At 44.0% G+C, this 18,729-nt stretch overlaps 1 pseudogene; it reads left to right on the top strand.

Annotated features, from left to right (window-relative positions):
* The first annotated feature begins 384 nt into the window (after positions 1–384).
* On the top strand, positions 385–588 carry LOC137202914 (NADH dehydrogenase [ubiquinone] 1 beta subcomplex subunit 1 pseudogene; annotated as a pseudogene).
* Positions 589–18,729: the final 18,141 nt, after the last annotated feature.

Below are 18,729 nucleotides of genomic sequence, written 5' to 3'. Positions count from 1 at the left end.
GGCTGTAGGACTGAGCTCCCCGCCTTCTTGCTAGCTGTTGGCCATCGGTCTCTCTCAGGTCCTAGAGGCTGCTCCCAGTTCCCTGTCACGTGGTCCCTCTAGTAAGTAATAAGCTTACTTATTCAAAAATGGCAATGGAGGGCTTCCCTGGTGGTGCAGTGATTGAGAGTCTGCCTGCCGATGCAGGGGACGCGGGTTCGTGCCCCGGTCCGGGAAGATCCCACGTGCCAATGCAGCGGCGGGGCCCGTAAGCCATGGCCACTGAGCCTGCGCATCCGGAGCCTGTGCTCCACAGCGGGAGAGGCCACAGCAGTGAGAGGCCCGCGTACCGCAAAAAAAAAAAAAAAAAAGGCAATGGAGGCCACTGCCCTTGGTCATGGGGTGGTTGCTGCGTCCGAAGCTGCAGCATTCATGATGAACTTACTTCCGATTGTGGGTGACCACTGGGTACATATTCTTGTCCCTATTGGATTTGTCTTTGAATGTCCTCTAGACAGACAGAGTGGTGAAAAGCTAACTGCCTTCTGCAACAAGAATCTGTTACATAAAAGAGAACTGAGACCCAATGAAGAAGTCACCTGGAAATAAAAGCTGTGGCTGAATTACAGAATGTTCACCTTTTTTAAATCATAAGAGAAATAAAAACACGTTCATTTTTTTTTAAATAGCAATGGAGAATCACTCTTGAATATATTTGTACGTACACACACACGCACTGTAGCATGATGATAGGTGTAACATCTTGTCACTTTTACTATAGTCTATTATTTTATATTAGTTTGAAGCAAGTCACAGGTTTCACTCACATTCAAGGGGAGGTGATTATAGACGTGAACATAAACTCTTCAATAACTGGAGCCACCCTAGGGTCTATCTGCCACAGTGGTGTGGTGTTGGTACCACTGATGGATCAGTGCCCTAGGAACCGATTGACTGGTCTACTCCTTCATCTAGTTCTGGAGGGATGATGAAAGTCAGGACTAAATTATTCCCTCTCCCTAAGTTCATGACAACTTCTTCTTTCATTCCTTAGTAGATTAATGTGTTCACTTAAAAATGAGAATGGAGTTTCAAGTTTTACACAATTTAAACGTTTCAGTAAAGACAAGTATTTGAGCTTTATTTCTTGGCCTTTGCTTCTGAGCAATGGCTGTTAATATTTACCCATAAGTCAACTCGGTTCTGCTTTTTCCAGTTTCCATTGAAGGGTGAAACTCATTCATCTCAGTGCATTTGATACTATTGTCAATGAAATCTCTGGAAATGCAGTGTGATGTGGTAAGCCATCCATTAGGCCTCAATTTTACTTAAAATCACAGCCTGCAAAGTATCATGCTTCAATTTAAAGAAATAATGGCTACAAAAACCAATGCTGATAGCGATCCCTAGAGAAATGAAGGAGTGTGTACCCGTGATATTGGCACCTTCTCAAGAGAAGAAAGTTTTTAAATGAAGAGGCAGGATGACTAATGTTTCCATGGGTAAAAGATCATTTCTTTCCATAGAAAGAAAAAGCCACTTGGCTCTCAACAAAGATCAGGAGATTGAAATTGAAGAAAACAAAGTGAATAAACATGGAAAGGATATCTGGAGTCATAAAGGATAAATTTGTTCCCCAAATCACAAATACCCTCAAAAACAGAAACAGGACACCACCTTAAGGGAAAAATTTTATTTATCCAAAGGAGACAAAGGCTCAGTAGGGGAAGCTAATGGGGGACTTATTAGCATAGCATAGCAGAGACCTCATTGCAGTGCCTTTTTTTTATGTCTTTGGAGCGGTAGCCTAAAATGGGTGGTGGCATTGCTCCCTTCTTTCACTGCGGCACTGCTCTCCCCTTTATTTTATACACCATACCCTCCCCTTGGATTCCAGGGGGGAAAGCCATGGCAATAGCTCTATTTGCCCAATCCATCTACTTCCTAAGGTCATTCATGGCATTGACCTTTCCTTTATTGGCTGCCAAATGGCTATGACCTCAAGCCCTTGCCTCTCCCAGTTACAAAGAGATTTTTTGGGTAGTTCTGATGGGGACGTTGGCCACGTCACATTGGCTGAACCATAGTCTGGTTTGGATTTCTTGAAGGAGTGGGAGAAGTGCCAATCAAGAAGGTCCTCCAGGGGCTTCCCTGGTGGCGCAGTGGTTGAGAGTCCGCCTGCCGATGCAGGGGACACGGGTTCGTGCCCCGGTCCGGGAGGATCCCACATGCCGCGGAGCGGCTGAGTCCGTGAGCCATGGCCGCTGAGCCTGTGCGTCCGGAGCCTGTGCTCCACAACGGGAGAGACCACAACAGTGAGAGGCCTGCGTACCACAAAAAAAAAAAAGAAGAAGGTCCTCAATGTGTCTGTACAGCTGTGGTACTCTTTCCTATTTTCCAACTTTCAAATAGATTTTTCATTCCTTCATATTTTGGTTATTCCAATGGGAAAAAGAGATTAGGGAATTAAAGATTAGTTCAAATCACCATCTCGAACTGGATGTTGCAGATTCTTTTTATATCAACACCCTATTTTTAACTATTTATTTATTCTTGAATGAGGAAAGGGAAGGTCCATCCTTGACATCTATTTGCCTAGAATCGAGGAGAAGACACTTACTGTGTAACCCCGTACTTCACTGCCTTCCTGTGAGCATGCCCAGTTCTGCAGTCTGAAGCGTGTGGGTGGGCCCTGGCTGAGGAAGGACCTTAGTCTCCAAGCCACCTCACTTCAGTGTGTGTTGAGGGACAGTTTTCTACATTAGGATGTCAGAATTCTGCTTACCTTCATATCCACACCAGGTGTGTGGTGTGGTCATATCAAGTCTCCTTCCCAGTGCTATGGCTGCTAAGTTGAGTGAGTGTCCCACTACCCTAGGGAGCTCAGGCGCCCACTTACACTGGCTGGTGGCTCTCCAGTCCACAGCACTTACAGTTCTACACAGTGATCCCAAAGAGTCCCTAGTCCTGGCCCCATCTCTGCCAGCCTACAAAGAGGGTCACGTTGGTAAAGACATGATTCATACTGAAGAAGTAAGAGTGTTGAACTTTTTGCAACAATTATATTAGCTTCGAAACTGAAAAACTGTTAGGAGAAGAGGAAAACATAGGAAAAGAATTATAGTGAATTACTTAAATGCACCAATTTCAGTTCATGAGAACAAGTAGGCAAAAATAAATAAACAAACAAACAAAAAGAGGTAGGAAGAATTTAAATATTTAAATAATTTAAATATCTCTATATTTAAACATTTAAATAACACAATGACTAAGGTAGACTTAATAGACATAAATGAAAAACGACATTTTTAAAGCAGACAGTGCCTTCTATCACAGGATCTAGGTGGTGATTAAAGATTTTGTTTTGATCATGAAATAAATGTAATATATTTGATAAGCAGAAATAATAGCACATTCTTTTACAAAAGTAGAATGGATACTGTCAGTAGGAAAAATTAGACAAAAAAATAACTCTGCTGTTTTCCATTTGTAAATTGAAAAATTGAAAAATTCTATTAAAAAGGCATTACCATTTTTTTCCCGCTGATTTCTGGGAAACCATCAGATGTAAGACAAACCATGATTTTAAACCACAGACTTTTTAGGATTTTTAAGACAAGCTAATTGTATTTATTCTTGCATTTTATGTAGATTTGGGTTAGAAATTGATGTTAAATACTTTTTTAAAGTTTATATATAAACTGACATTCTGATTTAGTCTTCTGCTTTTTTAATTGTAGTAAAATGCACATAACATAAAATTTACCATCTTAACTATTTTTAAATGTAAATTCGGTAATGTTAAGTACACTCACATCATTATGCAACCAATCTCCAGTTAAAAAAATAACTCTCCATTTCCCCCAGTCCCTGGCAACCACCCTTCTACTTTCTGTCTCTATGAATTTCACTCCTCTAAGGACTCATACATGTGGAATCATACAGTACTTCTCCTCTTCTGATTGGCTTATTTCACTTAGCATACTGTCCTCCAAATTATTTTTCTTATATTACCTATAATTATATATTTAGTAATATATTTCCTAACACCTTAACTTTCACTTGTGGATTAAGCCCTACTTGGTCACAATATACTTTTAATACATTCTTGAATTCAATAAGGCTACAGTGAATATATACGAATGTTACGAATTGTCTTGGCTTCTTTTGGCTGTTACATTTGGAAGGCAGCTATGCTCACCACTATACCACCAGCCTTTTGGTTATTTATTAGGTATTGTTATTGAAGTTTGTTTTGCTTCATCACTGGGCAGATGTCCATATTTTTTAATACGTACTCTGGAGAAGTTAATTCATTTTATATAATATCTTCCTAGTACACTTGTCCTCCTGATTTGTTTATTTCTCATTTTATTTCTACTAATTACTTTATTGCCTTTCCTCATAGCTGTTTCATTATTCTTTTGCTTTTCTAGAGTTTATTTTCTTTGTGTTACAGTAAACGATGAAAGCATTTCAGGTTATTTTCTTCTGATCATAGATTCGGCACTCTTCCATCAGTTTTCGTATGTAATGTTCTCATTTTCATAATTGTTTATTAATGTATATGTGATTTCTTCTTAACTTACCATAACTTTCAGACTTTAAAAGGGCTATTTCTATATTTCAACATTTTCAAAATTGGATTGCAACTTAAATACAAAAGACAGAGAGCAAATACAAAGAAATAAATTAACAACTTTTCAATATAACTGGTGGATACATAGGCTCTGTTAAATAATTCTTTGTGCATATTTATATATTCAGAATGTCTTATAATTAAAATAATTTACATGCTTAAAAAAAGAATAGGCTATAAAGTGAGGTATGGAAGGAAGTAGGGTAGGAAGATTTAAAAAAATAAAATCTAATCCAATCTGTTCCTTTCACTGATGAGGAAACTGATGTCATTTTAGAGGAAGTTACTGGTCACAGACCTTGAGTATTTTTAGGCCAAAATTTTAGGGGCAAACTGTCTGTGGAGCGTGTCCTCTGAAATGAATGGCCTTGCAAGCACAAAGGGAAAAGAAAGAGGGCAGGATCTGGGACTGAGATAATCCACCAGGACATGTGCTCTTCACTGAAATTCTTTAAATTGATGCAAAAATCTAAAAATAGCTCCTTAGCAGACTTCCCAGGGTGTCTGGAACACCTACCATTATTCATTGCTTTAGACTAAAACATTGGAAAGTTCTGAGACCAGTCTCCTGGGAAAGTTAGCATCATAACCTGGCATCACCTTTAAAACCTTGGCCTCATTGTATTTACTAGATCTGATTGCAGGTTCTCTTTCAGGACCCAGATTATATAGGACACAGAAAGGTTAACTTTGCGGGGGAGAATAATGGGTAGGAAAAGTCCACTGCATATGAGTCTACCCATGCACAACGTCTGCTGATGGAACTGACTGTGAGTGTGGGAGAGAAAGATGAACAGGCCATGGATGCCAGGATTTAGCCATGTCACATGGTTGCTGAGTCTGGGGCCAGGCCAGGGCTGAGGGCTTGCCCCCTTCAGGGTCAGATTTCACGGCACCCTGTGCATGTGACCAGCCCTGAGATGTCTCTCAGCCCTTGTTCTGTTTTCCAAATCTCTAGAAAACCCCTTCTTGACCAAATGACAATTTGTTGACCTTTAAAATATCAGAGCTGGGAGAAGTATTTAAAAGGAAATCTGTCATGAACTTCCTAGCTGGAATGATAACTAAATGGCTTTGCCAATTTAATGTCTGGAAATTAATAACAAAAATAAAAACATAAACATTAGAGATAGTTTTTATTTAAAATTATAACTTTTAACTTGCTAAAGTCTTGATTTTATCTTATTGCTTATTTTGCAGCAGCAGAAATGAAAAATAAACATGATCAGAAATGTATATTTTAAAAATGACAAAATATTAAAATCATGAGTTAAGGAACACTTTTTAAAAAGTAATCAAATGCAGCTGGTGTTTTGTTTTGCGTGTTTAGCAGCAGAATTATTTTATTCAGATGAAGTCTTTTGGGGAAGCTGGTATATAAAACAGTAATGAGTAGAGCTTTAAAAATGCAGGTAGAGTTGGAGACCAAGAGGCAGCTCACTTGGGCCGTGTATCAGTCAACTTTTGCTGAAGTAGAGCTGTATAACAAATAACCCCAAATTCTTAGTGGCTTACAACCACAAATATTTCTTTCTTGCTCACAAGGCTGTGCAATGGCTGTCATGGCTCTCTTCCAAATTGGGGAATAGGTTAAGAATTTTGCTGCCTAGGTATTCTCATTGTAGGACCAGACTGAAGGACCATCTCCTATCTAGGATTTGATGTTCTCATGGGAGAACAGAGATGCAAGAGGTTAAAGTGGAAACATGAGCTACCATTTAAAGTCTCTGCTCAGAATTGTCACATTGCCACTTCCACACAAATTCCACTGGACAAAGCAAGTCATCTGGCCATAAACAACATCAATAGAGTGGGGAAGTAAACTCCTCTTATGGAAATGTGGGAAGAGCATTTGCTAAACTAAAATATTTTCTACTTGCTGTAGCCTGAGTGTTTGCATTCCCCTAAAATTCACATGTTGAAACATATCCCCAAAAGTGATGGTATTAGGAGGTCGGGCCTTTGGGAGATGATTAGGTCATGAGGGTGGAGCCCTTGTGAATGAGATTAGTGCCCTTTTAAGAGACCCCTGAGAGCTCCCTTGCCTCTTCCACCATGTGAGGATACAAGTAGAAATCTGTGACCCGGAAGGGGGTCCTCATGCAACCATGTTGCACCTTAATCTCAGACTCTTCCAGCCTCCAGAATTGTGAGAAATAAATTTCTATTGTTTATAAGTCACCCAGTCTGTAGTATCTTGTTATAATGACCCAAATGGACTAAGATACCACCATCCCTGGGGTCCTTCAATCATCTCCATACAACCCTAAGACACTAAGGAGTAGAGTTTGAAGATCAATGAACGATCCAATCCAACTCCTTTCCTTTTACAGATGTGGAAATGAGGTCAGGAATTGATCAAGGTGGTGCATGCAGTGTCACAGCAAGTTAGAGGTGTACCTGGAACCAGAGCACAATTTTGCTAACTCGTTGTTCAGTGCTCAATGAATTGGAAGACAGTTCGTCTCTGCTACGTGATAATGCTCCAAGCTGCTGAAATATATCTTTTAAATACTTAAACATTCAAGACATTAGGCAAAATTTATAATTATAGAGTATGCAGTGAGACTATTAATTAACTTGTACCTGGAGTGGATTCAGCCCACTAATACATATCCTTGGATTTTGTCAATGTCAAAAGCCTCTTGGCAAAGATTTGCTGTCAACCTCAATCATTGGGCTTGGTCTTAAGGCCCCTCAGGATGGAAGATGTGACGAGATTTGGGAGGAAACAGAGGGTTTTATTTTTGTACTTGTCATTGATTTTTGTCTCGTGTTTTCATATGTGTTTGCTTGTTTTAATCTGGGGCATTCTCCTGATGAAGATAAAGAACCCATCATGGAGCTTGTCCTATAAAAATGACAAAAAGAGGGTATATATTTATACATAGAGCTGATTCACTTTGCTGTACAGTAGAAAGCAACTATACTCCAATTAAAATTAATTTTAAAAAAAGATATACAGTCGGCACTCTGTATCCATGGGTTCTGCATCTGTGGATTCAACCAACTGCACATCAAAAATATTTGAGAAAAAATAATTCCAGAAAGTTTCAAAAATCAAAACTTAAATTTGCCGCACAGGCAGCTATTTACGTAGCATTTACATTGTATTAGTTATTAAAAGTAATCTAGAGATGCTTTAGAGAATACAGGAGGATTTTAGGTTATATGCAAATACTATGCCATTTTATATAAGGGACTTGAGCATCTGCAGATTTTGGTATCTGCAAGGGGTCCTGGTACCGGTACTCTGCAGATACCAAGGGATGACTGTATTGTTAGATGAAAAAGCAAAATGCCAATCATTGTGTATAGTGCGCTATCATTTCTTTAAGAGAAGAAAAATAAAAGAATATACCTAAAAACATAAAATGAAATAAATTTTTTAAATAAAAATGACATGTAAGTCCCAACAAGCTCAGGAGGAGCCATAACAAATACAATGGAAGGGAAGAACAGCCAGTGTGTATTTTTAAAGACTCCCTAGACTTTTTTCCTTATACAGTTAGCAAACACTTCTAGAAGATTCCTAAACTTTTCTTTCTGCCACTAAAGGTTCTCACACCAGCCTGCGGATTATACAGCAATGGGCTTTCCTGAATCCTTAGCCCCTTCTATAGAAGCAGGAGTATTTAAAGATCAGTATTGCTTACCAATTGGCAAAAGAGTTAAACAAGACTTTCACCTCTCCTGTTACTAAACAGCAGAGAGCAGCAGTCCAGACTTGCTTAATTATTAAGAAGTGAGCTTCTGTGTCTTGGGTAGAGAAATTTGTTTGCTGACAGATGGATTGCTCTTTGGTGCATGTGAGCCCATGGTCCTAGGAGAGCATTTTTCTGAGTATGTTGACATTTGTGTGTTCCCTCTTCTCTAGAGGCAGATGGCATCACCTTCACCCTCCTGACCTGATGTTCCTGTGATCCGAAGATCTTGAAAACATTCAAGAAAGAAATCTTAACCCAGAGTGGAAGAATGTATCTCCCTTTGAGTGACCAGAGAGAGGGGAGGGGCAGCGGAGAAAACTGACAACAAAAAGCACAGCCAGAACACGTGATTCTCCTGGTGCCTTCTTCCTGGAGTGTGAGATGCACAAGGAAAGAACCTCAACTTTTGGAAAAATAACCTAACATTCTCCTGAGTAGCTTTCACTGCCAATAAACCAACACTGAGCCAGAAGCAGTCAAGTTTATGATCTAGCTGAATCTCCGTTCATCAAAAACCAAACCTTAATAATCTAGATCAGTGCAACGAAGGAGAATGCTCTAATGCCTAGGTATTTGTGACCTTTTATGTCCCTTAAATTTTATCTGAACAGAACATACATTATTGAGTGAAACGTCAACTTTATTTCAGAATTAACTTGGGAACTCCATTTCATTTCTGTGCCTCTTTCAATGGAAAATATAATAGTTATTATAATCCAATGTACCCTTTGAGATCAAGCTGTAGCACTTTAGATGTAAAAAGCTGATGTAAGAAATCATCTAGCATAGCCTTAATTTAATAGATAATTAAAAATCAGAGAGAAAAGGAGTCTTTCTTAGTATGGTAGGCAGAATTCTGACATGTCCTCTAAGATTCCCACCCCCCTGATATAGATGCACAATATAATCCTCTCCCCTTGAGTGTGGGTGGAGCTGTGAATATGATGGTTTTCACTTTTGTGGTCAGGTTATGTTGTATGGGAAAGGGTGACAGAATTTTTCAGATGTACAGTAAGTCTCCTGTATATGAATGAGTTCCATCTTTAGAGTGTGTTTGTAGTCCAATTTGTTCGTAAGTCCGACAAAGTAAGCCTAGGTCCCCAACTAACACAACAGGCTCTAAGGTACTGGACGGTCATAGCTTTATGATACTTTTCACACAAATAATACATAAAAAACAAACACAAAAAATAAAGAAAACATTTTGACTCTTACAGTGCAGTACCTTGAAAAGTACAGTAGTACAGAACAAGAGCTGGCATACAGGGGCTGGCATCGAGTGAACAGGCAAGAAGAGTTATTGACTGGAGGAGAGAGAGGAGGTGGGAGGTGGTACAGCTGTACTACTGTGCTCTCTACAGTACTGTACAGTAAAGTACACAAAAGCACAACCACTTGCAGAGGATGCACGCACGTGACAATGTACACCAGACACGTGAACTAACTTACATGATTGGACATGAGAACACATGTTCGCATGTTTGAAAGTTCACAGATTGAAAGTTCATATGTAGGGGACTTACTGTCATTAAGGTCCTTAATCAGTTGACTTTAAGTTAATCAAAAGGGAGATTATGCTGGGTGGGCCTGACTTATTCAGGTGAGTCCATAAAAGAAATGGGAGATTCTCAGCAAGAGAGATTCTCTGATTGGCCTTGATAAAGGACACTACCATGTTGCAGACAGGACCATGTGGTAGAGGACAATGGGCTTGCTCTCAAGGAGCTGTAGCCCTCAGACCTACAACTGAAAGAAAATGAATTCTGCCAATAATCCAAATGGGCTCAGAAGATGAGATTGCAGTCCTGGCCAAGATCTGTTGAGACCTTGAGCAGAAGACCCAACTAACCCATGCCATAGACCCACAGACTGTGCAATAATAAATTTCTGCTATTTTTAGCCAAACTTATGGTAATTCATGTGCTATTTTTAGCCAAACTTATGGTAATTCATTACAGAGTATAGAAAAAAAACGAATACACTTAGATCAAACATTGAACCTGGGCAAGGCGGGACCTAGAAAAGCCTCTTTACTGACAACTTAGTTTCTTTCTGGCTATTGCCAGAAAGATCTCAGCTATCCCCCAAGAACATAAAGCAACGTGCAACCCCCAAAAGAGCTCAGAAACCTTGAGAAGGAGTCCACTGAGCAGAGTTCCTACACTCAGCTAGGATGAGCACAGCCGGCCCCAAACAGAGTTTATAGCTTCATCCTCACAAGTTGAGGGCAGAAATCACACACCAACATCCCACAGAGGTGGTTTGCTTAAATCTTAAGGAAACTTGGGATTGGTTGCCAATATGTAAAAATTCAACAGATTTTATACAAAAATTAGAATATCTGGCTTTTCTTGAAAAACTTGGGGGACATGACAACATCAGGCCCATGGGGCCTGAGCAGCAGTGCCCTTTTCAAATGGGACAGTCATGGCAGACCCCATGGCTCCAAACTGTCTTGCACCTGGACTGTTTCACTCATTAGCTTTAAATGTCAGGTCCGGGGAGACTGTCGGTTTGGCACATGCTTAGGGCCATGTCCCTGCAGGGAACAAGTTGGCAGCTCAGCCTGGAGAAAGGAGCGAGGGTCCCCAGTATACGGGCAGGGTTGTCAGCCTTTCTTCCAGCCACGCTGGGGTGTCGTGGTCTCAGCCTCTTCCTGCTCTGGCAGGGGGAGCAGGAGAGGGAGGGGAGGAGAAGATGGGGTATTGGCCGCCGGCCAGGCAATTCCTGCTTCTCAGAGCAGATATTAAGGCACAGAAAAATGAGCGGCTGCAGCTGAGCTTGGCTGGAGGGCTGAACAAAGAACAAACTGCTGGTGACTGCCGCCTGGGGCTCTCAGCTTGCCAGCAGCCAGGGGCCGGGGGGGGGGGGGCAGGCTGCGCCCCCCACACCTGATTGCCATTCCTTTCCAGCCAGACAACTCTTAGCAACAGCTACCGGAGCTGTGCGTCAGCTAGAAACGCAAGGTCCCCGTCGGCCTGGCCAAGCGGAGAGGGAAGGCAGAGCAGAGAGGAAGGCTCCCCTGGCTCGGCGCAGGCAGCATCTCCGGCACCAGGCAGGAGCTATGCTTTTCAGAGCTGAGCATCCCCGAGCCCAGGCAGCCTCTCAGCATCCTGCTCCAACACTGCAGGGCAAAGCGCCCGGGAGGGGAGCTGTCTGGCATCAAGGGTGCATTGATAGAAACGCAACCCTTGTTCTTGGCTCCAAATGGCCTTTGTCTGGGTCCTCACAGCCTGCACCAGTGCAGAGAGAGAGGTGGGCATCCCACCAGCTGCCAGGCACCGCGGAAATGAGGGCAGAGGCGAAAGCAGAGGCGCCAGTTGGTGGCGGCAGCAGACAGCACACTGCTCAGCTTCCCAGGCGGGAAAGGTAAGGGGACACACAGGCCTGGATGCTGCATTGCCTGCTGTCCTGAAAGCCCTTTTTCAAATTTCACAAGGGCTGGAGAGAGGAGGCCCCCTGGTCCCGGTTCCTCACCCAGCCAGCGCCTGCTCACTCAGTCAGCAGCAAGTATGTCCTCTTAACATTTCACCACTGAATTGGGAGCAATGTCTATTCGGGAGGCAGATTAAAAGGGTGTGACTGGGGGGGGGGCGTGCCTTCTTGCAAAGATGCCCATCCCTGCTCTGCAGAAAGAGCCCCCTCAGTGCTGCTGGTGCAATTAGGGCCAATGATGGCCTTGTGTTCATTCCCCGTGGCCTCGCCCTCAGGCACGTCCTAGAGGCCCTGGTCTGGGTTTATACAAGGGCAAAGTTGTCCTGTTGCCATTTTGGCCCAGAACCCAAGTCCTCATCTGTCGAGTAAAGGGGTACCTGCAGCTGTGATGTGAGCCATCTCTGACTCTGCAGGTCACCTCTCAGGACCTCGCCTCCCCCAGATCACAGGCACTGGCCACACTTCTGTGTCTCCCGTTGGCCTCACTCGCATTTAGCAACTAGCATGACCTTAGGTCTCAATGTAGGAGGGCACAGAACCAAGCCGTTGTCCTAACTTGAAGTCAGTGCCAGAATGGACAGTCTAGCCTGGACATCAGCACGGAAGAAAGCCTTCCATTGGGTAAGAAAATGCATATGAAAGCAACGTTTAAACTGCAAAGCACAATACAAATGCCCAAAGTGGTAATTAGTAGTCCTACCACTTGAGCGCTAGAACCATTTTTTTTTTTTCCTGCGGTACGCGGGCCTCTCAGTGTTGTGGCCTCTCCTGTTGCAAAGCACAGGCTCCGGACGCACAGGCTCAGCGCCCATGGCTCACGGGCCCAGCTGCTCCGCGGCATGTGGGATCTTCACAGACCGGGGCACGAACCCGCGTCCCCTGCATCGGCAGGCGGACTCTCAACCACTGCGCCACCAGGGAAGCCCCCTAGAACCATAAATTTAATGATGCATTCTCCAGTTCGTTTGGGGCTTACAATCATATATACTTTGCACTCCTTTGCATCAGGCTTCTATTGCCTTATTTATGCTTGAGACGGGCCCTTTAGAAGACAGTGGCACTTGTCTTAGGGCAACAGAAGGGGCGCCAGACGAGAACGCAGCCTGCAGGGTTTTGTTGCCTGCCTCTGGACCTCCAGGAGTGGTGTGAGGCTTCTCGTGCCTCCTAGGGGCCAACTTACAGTATTTTGTTTTGAATTTTATTTTATTTATTTTTTTATACAGCAGGTTCTTATTCGTTATCTATTTTATACATATTAGTGTATATATGTGAATCCCAACGTTTCTTGAACGGCCTGGGACAGGCTCGGTCCCCTGCGGTGGGTGAGAGGTCCTCTTCTGGCTCTCTTCATTGGCGGGTTCTTTGATTCCCATTCAGGAGTTTTGTCCTTTTGATGTGCACAATCAACAGAGAAACACCCTCAATGTGCTCCTCCCTGGCTCAGGGAGCTGCAGGTGACCCACCAGGGCCACCTGTCTTCCCCCCACCTGCCAGGTGAACGATCCCCTTTTCTCGGTGCAAGTGTGGCGTCAATCCCTCTGCACTCGTTTTCTCTCCTAATCCAAGACTCCCTTTATTATGGCTGAATGAACAAACACAGGACCTGCACGAACCAGTGGCTGAGAACCTTGCACTTAAGAGGAAGAAAAAAATTCTTCGACAAAACTGCTTTTATAAGATGCTCCCCATCGATATGCGATGTCTGTCTTGGAATGGCTGATCGGGACGTGTGTACAAAGTAGTCCTTTCTACTTTAAAAGGAAAGGTACGGCCAGAAAATCTTCTTCTATCAAGGACATACAAATGACCTCTTCCCTACCTCGCACATCAGTCTGGATCCATTCAGCAAACACTCTGATTGATTTCCACTGATTGGGGCTAAGAACACACGAGGAGTGAGGTATTATGTGTGAAAAAATCCTCCCGACTCTGTTGCTTTTGTATGACAATACAATTTAAAAAAACATCTTCCAAGGACAGGGGGACCGTACGGGGAATGAATTGTAGCCAATACTCAAGTCCACAGAACCTGCGTAACTTGTGACCGGGCCAAAAGCATTGAACAAATGCTTGCATGGTTTGGAATGATTGTTTTTTTTTCGGTTTTGCACAATAAACTGATTATTTCACATTTTGAAAAGTCAGTTTCAAGTGCTTTTTTTTTTTTTTTTTTTTTTTAATCTGCAAAAAGAGAACCTGGAAAGGAATACAAATTCTTTCCTGGAAGACATGTATCCTGCCCTCCCTCCACCCCTGATAAATAACACGAGCATGCAGCGATTTGCCAACAGCAGCTCCAGCATGAGGTACCACATCTGTTACTGAGACACTGGAGAGACAGTGGAAAGCAAGCTGGCTGCCTGCCAACCCTCAGACTCCAGATTTTTGCTGACAAGGCTGTCAATAAATGGGCAGATGGCATCAGCTCTGCTGGCAGGAGAGTTCTGTTAACCCAACACGGGACATTATCTCAAATTCATGGTGCACTGGGCTGAGTCCTTTGTTGGGCCATTAAAACCATTCCTTGATGGAGAAGGGGGAGCAGGAAAATGAGGAAAGTAGGAGACACTGGCTTGGCGTAATGAGATTGCCTAAGCCGCCCATGATTGGCAGAGGCCAAATAAGATTAGCCCTTGTGACCGTGGAAGAGATGGGGGGAAGGGCGCCTCATTCACACATTGCATGTTATGCCATTTAAACACAGGGATCCAATCCTCAGGAGCCGTGCAAGCCCCTGCGAAGGGAACTTGACCTGAAATAAACACTCGCCAGGAAGGGTCTGCATGTCTGCTTTGTAAGCATATGCACTTGCCGGCTTTTCTTATAAGGACTGTGTGCCGGCAGCTCTAGATGAAAAGCCAAAGTGGGCTCCCTGTCCTATCAAGCTCCGGAATAAATAGCAGGGGGAACCCTCAGAGACGTCCCCTGGTGGTGACTTGGGGACTACACCCTTTCCTGTAGGAGAGAACTGTTAATCCATGTAGAATAGGGATGAATTCGGAGACTGGGAATGACATACATAAACTACTATGTATAAAATAGATAACTAGTGAGAACCTACTGTATAGCACAGGGAACTCTACTCAGTGCTCTATGGGGACCTAAATGGGAGGGGAATCCACAAACAGAAGGGATATATGTCTATGTAGAGCTGATTCACTTTGCTTTATAGTAGAAATGAACACCGCAGTGTAAAGCAACTCTACTCTAATAACAATCTTAAAAAAAGAAGCTTGCATTGATTGCAGTGTAATCTAAAGAGCCCTGGGTATGACAGATCGGCAGTGTGACCTGAAACAAGTCATTGAAACGACTCACCCTCTTTCCCCATCTAGAAATTGGGAACAATAACAAACCACTCAGCTGTTTGAAGTCATGAATGAGATAATTCCATGCTTCTGCAGAGCATAATTCCATGGGCGTTTGCGTACTTTAAGACAGTGGTTCTCAACTGGGGATGGTTTTGCCCTCCAGAAGACATCTGGTGTTGTCTACAGACACTACTGGCATCTAGTGGGTAGAGGTCGGGGCTGCTGCGAAACATGCTACAGTGCACAGGACAGTCCTCCACAACAAAAAGGATTCAGCCCAAAATGTCCACACTGCCCAAGTTGAGAAACCCTGCGTTAGGACTGTGTAGATAAAAGCTCTTCCGGTACCTTCAAAATGAGAGAAAAGAAAGACAGGCTGTCCAGGCGTGGAGAGAGAAGCCTGTACACAGTAAGACACCTACATACCAATGAGTTCCGTTCTGAGAGCACATTCGTAAGTCCAGTTTGTTCCTAAGTCCAACAAAGTTAGCCTAGGTACTCGACTAACACAATCGGCTGCTCTTACACTTTCTTCCGGGCATCCTGGGCTAGAAGTAAAGATACTGTACTACTGTACTCCATACAGTACCGTACAGTTAAGTACACAAAAGCACCACCACTTGCAGAGGATGCACGCACGTGACAGTGTACGCCAGACACGTACATAATTGGACACGTGAACACACATTCACATCTTTGAAATTTCGCAACTTGAAGGTTCGTATGTAGGGAACTGACTGTATTTGCTCTTAGTGTCTCTGGGCGACTCCCTTTCTGTGATACTCTTCCAAGCGTTCTTTGCTATTTTTAACCCTTCACTGCATTGCCGGTTCCCCCACCTTCTTCCAGCTATTCTTGCACATCACATTTAAATAATGAAGTATCACCTCCACAGAAGGCTTTTTAGTTTAGGTTCTCATTATCTATGAGAATATACATCTGCCCAATAACTGGGCCCGGAAAAATTTGAATAGGAGCGAGGTTTAAAAGTGGCGATTAGAATCTAAGATGTAAACAGGATTTAGGGGGTTAATAGGAAATTAACTTGATTTCAGAATTGATGGGCTTGGGGGGTTTGAGATCTAGCTATGGATGGTCTCTTTCTCATTTCTCCTCTTGGTTTTGAATTGCTTTGGACAGATAGGAGAAGAGAGAGAGCCCACACCCGGTGTTAATGAGTAGCAGCCCCTTTGTAGGCGTCATTCAGGCCCGTCTCTGACCTGCCCGTCTCTCCATCAGGGAGATAGGCTGAATCGTGCCCCTCATCCATATGACGAAGCCCTAACCCCGCCCCCCCACCGTACCTCAGAATGTGACCTTCTTTGGAAATAGGTCATTATAGATTCAATTAGTCAAGATAAGTTCACACGGGAGTTGTTTGGGCTTCTCATCCAATACGACTGGTATCCTTACAAAAAGAGGAAATTTGGACACACACACGCACGCAGGGAGAACACCGTGTGAAGATGAAAGCAGAGCTCAGGGTGAGATGGCTACTAGCTAAGGAACACCAGCAAAACTCCCAGAAAAGATTGCCAGCACGCCTCCAGAAGCTGGGAGAAAGGCGGATTCTCCCTCACGGCCCTCAGAAGGAGCCAACCCTGCCAACACCTGGATCCCAGGCTTCTAGTCTCCAGAACTGTGAGGCAATAGGTTTCTGTTGAAGCCACCCAGGTTGCGCTATTTTGTTACACAGCCCTAGCAAACTGGAACGGTTGGGTAGATAGGAATTGGAGTCATGGCAAGGGAATGGCAAGTGAAGTCATGGCAAGGATGACTTCACTCTTGCTGGAGTCATCCTCTACCCCCTCCCACCCCCACCCACTTATTCCTAAAGAGCATGCAACTCTCTGCTCCACTTGGGCAGCCGAAGCCGCCGCCCCATCCCCTCTCTAACAGGGAAAAAGGAGGAGCTTCATCAAGAGTCTCATTTTGTTACGCCCCCGGTGAGGTTTCCAGGAATATCTGCTACTCAGCAGGGTGGCAAACTCTTAAATCCACCATGACAGGGTGTAGGGGATGAAGGGGCGTGGCTGCTTACCTTGATTCCTTCTACCCCATATCTTGGGAACTGGGAGAGTTAACACCCCTTATAAGTAGGGCTGGTTCAGCTGTGCTCACCCCTGGCTCTGCATCAGCAGCATCTGGGAACTTAAACAAACACACAAAGCAAACCACCAGGGTCTGGGGCCCCATCCCAGAGTCTCTGGTCAGGGATGCTCAAGCAGGATTCCCAGGTGATGCTAATATACAGCCAGGGTTGAGCCCCACTGGACCAGGAGGAAGGGCAGCGAGGACTGAAAGGAGAAACTTGCTGGAGAGAGTGAGGGTCAAATCAGGCGATTTCTGTAGGATTTTGTGTTCATGCTCTGGAGCAGGCAATGCAGAGACCCTGAAGAATTTGAAGCTGGGGAGTAATGTTGTCAGATTGCCATTTTAGTGGCAATAAAGGGTGTTTTGGAAACAGGAGGTAAGGAAGGCAGCAAGTCCAGTCAGAGGCTATTGTGTGGTCCGGGTGAGTGGTGGCAGGGATCTTAATGGAAGCAGTGGAGATGGGTTGTCATGCTGTGGATGTAAACAATACGTAAGTGATAACTTGATTGGCAATTTAGACAAATTAGATTTGGGCATTGAGAGGGAGGGAAGAGTCAAAAGTGAAACCCAGAGGGTGTATGGTGGTGACATTTACTGGGACAGGAAGCCCAGAAAGAGACCCTGTGAGTTCTGGTCCAGACATGCTGGGATGGAGGGGTCCAGGAGGAGACTGGAACTCTTCAGGTCTGGAACTTGGACAGGCACATTAGGGTGAGTGGTACTTTTAGAAGTTGTCACTGTTTCTTAGGAACAGATTGAGAAAGAAGGGGCCACAGACAAACCTTGGGGACCACCAAGGCTTAAAGAGAATAGGAAAAGGGGGCTAACAGAGCAAAGGGCATCACATCGAGGACACATGGTCATGCACAGGCCTGTTTTGATGGGTCTCTGCTCTTATAAAGTAAAACCTCGCTCCTTGACCTGACCCGTGAGACCTTCAGGATCCAGGTCTTCCATCCCTTTCTTTTTTTTTTTTTTTTTTTTTTTGCGGTACGCGGGCCTCTCACTGTGTGGCCTCTCCCGTTGCGGAGCACAGGCTCCGGACGCGCAGGCTCAGCGGCCATGGCTCACAGGCCCAGCTGCTCCACGGCACGTGGGATCTTCCCGGATCGGCGCACGAACCCGTGTCCCCTGCATCAGCAGGCGGACTCTCAACCACTGCACCACCAGGGAAGCCCATCCGCACCTTTCTAATTCTGTAAACTCATCAGCTGCTTCTCCGCATCCCTCACCTTACCCCCGCCACACGCAACCATTCTCTGCTCCCCCAAATGACACACTCCCTCAGACCTCTTGCCTTATGCTCTCTCTGCCACTCATGAACTCCTCCTCCATGAACTTGATCTTAGATCTTGTCCTTCAAGATATAGCTTCTCTGATCTTCAAATTAGAATTAGTGTTCCCCTTGAACCGATGATGAAGCATCTGTAAAGACGCATTGTAATTTTTTAATTAATTTATTTTTATTATTTATTTTTAAACTTTTTTTGGCTGCATTGGTCCTCGTTGCTGTGCGCAGGCTTCCTCTAGTTGCGGCGAGCGGGGGCTACTCTTCATTGCAGTG

The sequence above is a fragment of the Pseudorca crassidens genome, chromosome 1 (genome assembly GCF_039906515.1).
Source record: "Pseudorca crassidens isolate mPseCra1 chromosome 1, mPseCra1.hap1, whole genome shotgun sequence".
NCBI lineage: Eukaryota > Metazoa > Chordata > Mammalia > Artiodactyla > Delphinidae > Pseudorca > Pseudorca crassidens.
Note: the sequence above shows the minus strand (reverse complement) of the source record. Positions and strands in the feature narration are given on the sequence as shown.